Here is a 7,446-nt window from a genome sequence, read left to right as displayed (position 1 = left end):
ACATTCAGCAGTATAGCAGGATAAAAAGCCAGAGCTCAAAAATCAATAGTGTTCTTGCACGCCAACAACAAACTCACTGAGATAGAAATTAGGGAAACAATTCCTTTCACAGTAGCATCAGGAAAAATGAAATATTTAGGAATTAACCTAACCAAGGAAGTGAAAGACGTCTACAATGAAAACTATAGTGCTCGGAAATATTAGATTGAAAGGATATCAGAAAATGGAAAGATATACCTTGTTCCTGTATAGGCAGAAAAAATTTAGTCAAAATGGCGATACTTCCAAAACTGTTGTGTATATTTAATACAATCCCAATCAAAATACCAATAACATTCCTTTGAGAACTAGAGATGACAATCCTAAAATTCATATGGAACCATAAGAGACCTAAAATAACAAAAGCAATTCTTGGCAATAAGAGCAAGGCAAATGGTATCACAATCCCAGACTTCAAGGTACACTACAAAGCTACAGTGATAAAAACAGTATAACATTGTCAAAATAAACAAACTATAAATGAAGGTGTGTCAGCCTCCAATGGTTGCTGAGGCTGGAGTTTTGATTAAAGAATTTGCCACATTCACTGCACTGATAAGGCCGTTCACCTGTGTGAAGTCTCCTATGACTATTGAGGCTGGAACTTTTGCTAAACAGCCTCCCACACTCAATGCACTCATAAGGCCATTCACCAGTGTGAACTCTCTGATGTTTCATGAGGTCAGAGGTTTGGCTGAAGGCTTTCCCACATTCACTGCACCCAGAAGGCCATTCACCAGTGTGAACTATATAGTGTTGAATGAGCCTGGCAATGTGGCTAAAGAATTTCCCACATTCGTTGCTCTTATAAGGTCTTTCTCCAGTGTGAACTCTGCCATGCCTAATCAGACTGGAGTTGCAGTTAAAAGATTTCCCACATTCCCTGCATTCATGAGCACTTCTACCAGTGTGAACTCTTCTATGATAAATGAGGTTGGAACGCTGGCTAAATAATTTCCCACATTTGCTGCACTCATAGGGGTTTTCACCAGTGTGGACCCTCATATGTTGGATAAGTTTGGAGCTTCGGCTAAAGAATTTTCCACAGTAACTGCACATGTAGGGGCTTTCACCAGTGTGAACTCTCTGATGTTTCATAAGACTAGAGTGCTGACTAAAGAATTTCCCACACTCACAGCACTTATACAGTTTTCCTTGATTGTGAACTCTCTGGTGTTGCATGAGGCCAGAGGCATTGCTAAAGAATATCCCACACTTGCTACATTCATAGGGCCTCTCTCCAATGTGGACTTTCTGTTGATGAACAAGTGTGGATGTGTCACTGAAAGCATCCCTAGATTGACTGCTCTTGTTATGCTTTTGGACAGAGGGAAAATCTAATGCACCTTCAGAATTCTTGTGTACCTCCTCCACACTGGGAGTGATCTGACTCTGCACAAAGCCTCATGTGGCCACAAAGTCCTCCCTGCCCTCCACACACATGGAAGGGTTCTGTGATGTGTGGTCTGTGCAGGTCTTTACAGGAGAGGCCCTGCCCTCCTTTCTGGCAGGCTTGTTTGCATTCTTCTGCACCTGTTGCTGGAGAAGGTTTGGGTTGAACTTGAACCCTGTCCTATTTGCCTTATACACATAGGGCTTCTGCCTGGCATGTGTTGCTTGGTGTTCAGCCAGTCACAAAATGTCTTTCAAGTGTGGGCCACATGTGTTGTGGGGGTAGGTCTTCTGTGTGGACAAAGCTGTCTTGGGATTCCCATCCTGGGATATTCCTTGTACAGAAATACTTTGGTTAGAAGGTAACGCCTTACCCTCTGTTCTACAGGAAAAATCAGACCCAGGCCTGCCAAAAGCCCTTTTGCCATGGCTGAAGTCATAGACATTTGTCAGGCACTCAGGGTTCTTTCCCCATCTCGAGTTGGGCAATGACATGGCACCTGAAAGAGGTGAGCCCCAGAGAGGCTATGAGTGCAAAGTTCTCCACCATCACATCGCAGTACAGGAGTCTCTGTGCCTCGCTGAGCAGCCCCCACTCCTCCTGCACCAGGTCCCGCTGCACTGATCCAGACATCAGGCCCTCTGAACCCAGCCGGGCCTTCACTGCTGGCGACTGAGGTGGCTCCTGCGGGCTCAGCCCACCACGCACCCTGCCTTGTCCTCGGCTGAGGGTCACGCTCCGGGCTTCAGTCCCCCAGTCAAATGCACACCTCTGGACACCTACAAACACCCCAATTCCAGGGCTCGTGGCTGCTGCAAAGGCACAGGGCAGGGTCCGAGCCGAACTGCCTCTGCCGCGTGGTCCCCGCCAGCTGCAACCCTGGTCGCAGGGAACCTCAGACCCCTGTCCTGCGAAACTCCGCCCCCCGCGCACCGCCCCTGCCCGGGATTCCACATCTGCATCCCGCCCGCGGGAGGCGGCTGGGGCCGGCGGGGACCCTCAGGTATTTTTTTTGACAAAGGGGCTGAAGGAAAGATAGCCTATTTAACAAATGGTGCTGGGAAAACTGGCTATTCGCATGCTAAAGGTTTAACTTATACCCATAGATCTCATCATGCAATAAGCTAAAATAAAAATGGATTAAAGATTTAAAAATTAGAACAGAAACAATTTGCTGGAAGACAAAATAGGTAAAATTCTTGAAGACATAAGTATAGGTAAAGACTTTCTGAACAAAACTCCGGCTGCACAAGAAGTAACACCAAGAATCAACAAATGGAATCACATCAAATTAAAAAGCTTCTACATAGCAAAGGAAACTACTAACAGATTGAAGAGATACTCTACAGGACGGGAAAAAAATTTTGCCAGCTATTCTTCAGAAAAAGGACTGATGTCTACAATATGTAAAGAATTTAAAAATTAAACCCCACAAATTTAAACACCCAATTTAAAAATGGGCATCTAAAATAAATCGATGCTTCTCAGAGGAAGAAATACATTTGGAATAAAGATTTGAAATAATATTAAACATCAGTGGTCATTGAAGAAATGCAATTTAAAACAAGATTGAGATTCTATCTCACTCCAGAAAGAATGGCTAAAATCAAGAAATCAACCAATAACAAATGACAGTGAGGCTATGGGGATAAAGGAATACTTCTGTATTATTGGTGGGCCTGTAAACTGATACAATAACTATGGAAATCAGTATGGAGATTCTTCAAAAAACTCAAAGTAGAAATTTCATTTGACCCAGCTCTTTCACACCTAGGTATCTTCTCAAAAGACTTAAAGATATCATATCACAGTGGTATATTCATATCCATGTTTTAGCAGCATAATTCGTAAGAGGTAAATCTTGGAAACAGCCTATGTGTTCATCCACTGATCAAGGGATGAAGAAAATGTGATACTAATACACAATGGAATACTACTCTGCCATAAAGAATATACTTGAGTCATTTGTAGGCAAATGGATGCATCTTGAGACTGTAATGTTAACTGAAGTAACTCAGATGCCTTGAGACTATATATATCAGACAATAGGAAAAAAGAAAAAGAAGAAAAATATTGACATCCAGTGCAGATAATGTATCTAAAAGTGTACCTTGACTTAGTACAATTTTTTTCACATGGCTTATATGTTCTTTGGCCTATTACTCTGGTTTTCAATCTTTATGTATGATAATTAACTTTATAAGGCCTTAAAAGTTAAAAAAATGAATCTGAATCTGGAAAAATAAAGGGAAGTGAAGGGAGGAAAAAGAAGGGAATTAAAATGTGTTATTTACATGTACCAATTCCCTACAGTCAATGTAACCATTATATACTGCAAACATGTACTTATAAAAGTAAAATAATACTAATATTAAATGTATGTGAACTTAAAGAATTATATTTAATTTCCTCTTTTTGTAAAGAAAGATTTACATAAAATTGTTGAACAAATTATACTAAATTTTTCCTGTCTCTGTCCTCTCTAAAAGATGCTAATTTTGAAAGAGGACTGGGAATGGATGACTCTCATTGAAAAAAAAAATCAATGAAATGAGTAAGTATATTGTTTGGTTTGGAAGTTTGTTTGTTTGTGGTACTAGGGATCGAACTCAGGACCTTGCACTTGCCAGGCAAGCACAGCATCACTGAGCTAAATCCCCAGCCCATGAGTAAGTATATTGATTTCTTCAAACATTTCCATCATATTGTCACCAATTTAAGCTTCAATTTTAAGAGGAAAGAACAGATGGAAAATAGGAGGAAGACAGTGAAATAGTCCAATCAAACTACATGGTTGTGTCCAAATATCCAGTAAATATTATAGTTTCCAAAGGAATTCTGTTTTTTAATGGAAAAAAATGATGTCATATGTTTATTTTAAGTGTAAATGGATTATTTAGTACCAAAAGCTAAGGCATGAACTTGTTTTTATACAGCAACAATTGGTTCAATGAGCACAGATCTGTAACAAGGTGTAAGCTTGTATTGGCTAACAAAATACCAAAATAAGTTCTAAGCAAAGCAAAGAGTTGGACTGTTTTGAAATTCAGTGTCAATATTAAAATGCTTGTGATAGAAGAGAACACAAGTACAAATCAATCTTTAGAGACATTAGGAAAAACTAAAAATACTTTTACAAGTTTCCAGAAGAGGAAGCTCATCATATATTAGTAATGTAACAGTAAACACTAAAAATAGATGCAAACTGAATATATGAATATCATTCCATTTAAATAAAAACACTGTGCAATAGCAACCATTAATTATATAAGTAATATTAATATTTAAAATCTGGGAAATCTTCAGTTTTCCAACATAATCATAATGTGGTTGATAGAAGGACAATAGAAGTAAATATTAGGCAAATTTCTCACATTACAATAAAAGAGAAATACCAATTAAATAATAGTCTGAGATTAAAGTAACATATATGTGTATAATACTATAATATAAAAACGTACATGATCTGGTATGTGTGAGACAGTGAAGAAACAGGTAGCTACTAGTAGAAGAAAAATAAAATGAACAATAATGTGCAGACAGGTAAAAACCCAGAAATTATAAAAGAAATATATTTTGAGTTAAGTAAATTTGTAAGCCAGGTGTGGTGGCACATGCCTGTAATCCTAGCATTTGGGAGGCTGAGACAGGAGTATTGCTGCAAGTTTGAGGCCAGCCTGGGCTACATAGTGAGTTTGAGTCAAGAATGAATTACATGGCAAGACCCCATCTCAAAAATACAAAACAAAACAAAACAAAAAAAGATAAGTATGTTTGTGTACTATACATAAGGTTTTTGTGTTAAGTTCAGTAAAATCATTGAAAAGTGGTGTCTAATGTTTGTTGGAAACTGCTACAGTTTTTACAATAGGATGTTATTTTCTTGCCTCAAGGCACTTAACATTTAGCAACGTTTTCAAGCATTTTAAATTTTCTTTATTGTAATTTTAATGACATTTGTGATGGCCTATTATGATACTACCACACTTCATTACCTAAATTCTAGGACATTATGATAGCATTTGGGATGTCAATTGCTTAACTTTATCTAAACATTCACAAGTAAAATAATTTGTAGATAATAAATTTATTGCTTACTATTTTAAATGACAAATGTCATATCATCCTTGTTTGCAACCATTCTTATTTGCAAATTATTTTTCTTTTTTAAAAATTAATTTTATTGGTACATTTTAGTTATAAAATATAGTCACATTCATCACTGGAAATTTGTAACTTTACATAATATATCTTATTTTTTCTTTCCTCAATTACTCTGCCCTCCCTTATACCCTTCTACCACTCTCTATTTACAAAGAATTTATTTCCATTTTTTGCATTTTCTCATATTAATTCCATCCCTTCTTTCCTTTCCCCTACCCCTCCCCTTTGTCCCTTTTCTTCATATTTCACAGTATCTATGATAACTTTTAGTCCTTATTTACACTTTCAGTTTCTTACACCAGAGAAACTATTCGGTATTTACACATGTGTGTCCTATTTATTTCACTTAAGAGTATCGCCTCAATGTGCATCCATTTAGCAATAAATGTATCTAATTTCTCATTTTTTATGGCTGAGTAGTACTCCATTTTATTAAAAAACCACATTATCTTTATCCAGTCTCCAGCTGATGGGCATCTGGGCTGCTTCCAAGTTTTAGCTATTACAAACTCTGCTGCTATGAACATGGGTGCACATATATCACTGTGGTATGATTCTTTTCATTGTTTGGTGAAGATAGGCAGCAGGGGAGGAGCTGGGTCAAATTGGACTTCCAGTCCTAGTTCTTTGAGGTATCTCCATACTGATTTCCACAGTGGTTGTACCAGTCTACATTCCCTTCAGCAGTGGAGCAGTGTTCCTCTTTCCACACAGGCCCTCCAGCATTTGTTATTGATTGATTTCATGACATGATTTCTGGGGTTAGGTGGAATCTGAGCATTGTTTTCATTTTCATCTCTCAAAAGACCAGTGATGTTGAACACTTTTTCATATGTTTATTTGCTACTTCTACTTCTTTGTCTGAGAAATATCTGTTCATTTCAGATGCACATTTTTGGATTGAGTCTTTAAATTTGGGAGGACTGATTTTTTAAAGTTCTTTATATACTCTAGATAGTAGACCTTTGTCTGAGGAACAGCTGGTAAAATTTTTTCCCACATTCTGGTTGTCTCTTCATGCTGTTGCTGGTTTCTCTTGCTTTGCAGAAGCTTTTTAATAAGATGAGATCCTGTTATAGATTGTTTGTGCTACTTCACGTACAACTGAGGTTTTGTTCATGAAATCTTTTCCTACACCAATGTCTTCAAGAGTTCTACCTAGCCTCTCTTCCAGCTGGTTTAGTGCTTGTGTTTTACTATTTAGATCTTTAATTCATTTTGATTTTAGTTTAGTGCATGGTGAGAGATATAGGTCTAGTTTTAATCTTTGGAAAGTTGAAACCCAGTTTTTCCAGCACCATTTATTAAAGAGGCTATCTTTCCTCCAGCGTGTTTGGTTCCTTTGTCGAAGATTAGGTGGCTGAGTGTGTTTGCAGTTGTTTCTGCATCTTCTAATCTGTTCCACTGGTCCTCAGGTCTGTCTTTCTCAGTACCATGTTGCTTTTATCACAGCAGCTTTGTAGTATAGCTTCAAGTTGGGGAATATGATACCCCCTAACTTGTCAAGTTGCCTAAAATTGCTTTTGCTATTCTAGGTCTCTTCTTGTTCCAAATGAATTCTTAGAATGTTTTCTCAAGGCCTGTGAAGTATGCTGATGGGAGTTAAATTGCGATTGCATTGAATCTATAGAGCAGTTTTGGAAGTATGGCCATTTTCACTGTATTAGTTCTTCCTACCTAGGAGCAAGGGATGTCTTTCCATTTTCTGATATCATCTTCAGTCTCTTTTTTCAGAATGCTATAGTTTTCAGAGTAGAGGTCTTTGATTTCTTTCATTAGGTTGATTCCTAGATATTTCATTTTTTTGAATGCTATTGTGAAGGGAATTGTTTCACAAGTTCCTCTTTCAG

The 7,446-nt window shown here is 37.8% G+C and overlaps 1 pseudogene; it reads right to left on the bottom strand.

Annotated features, from left to right (window-relative positions):
• Positions 1-513: 513 nt before the first annotated feature.
• On the bottom strand, positions 514-2,037 carry LOC101720771 (uncharacterized; annotated as a pseudogene).
• Positions 2,038-7,446: the final 5,409 nt, after the last annotated feature.

Source organism: Heterocephalus glaber, unplaced genomic scaffold (genome assembly GCF_053883595.1).
Source record: "Heterocephalus glaber isolate CG9 unplaced genomic scaffold, H.glaber_assembly_v1.0 deba00001613, whole genome shotgun sequence".
In the NCBI taxonomy this organism is placed as follows: Eukaryota; Metazoa; Chordata; class Mammalia; order Rodentia; family Bathyergidae; genus Heterocephalus; species Heterocephalus glaber.
The sequence above is the reverse complement of the archived record's forward strand: the minus strand, read 5'-3'. Positions and strand labels throughout refer to the sequence as shown.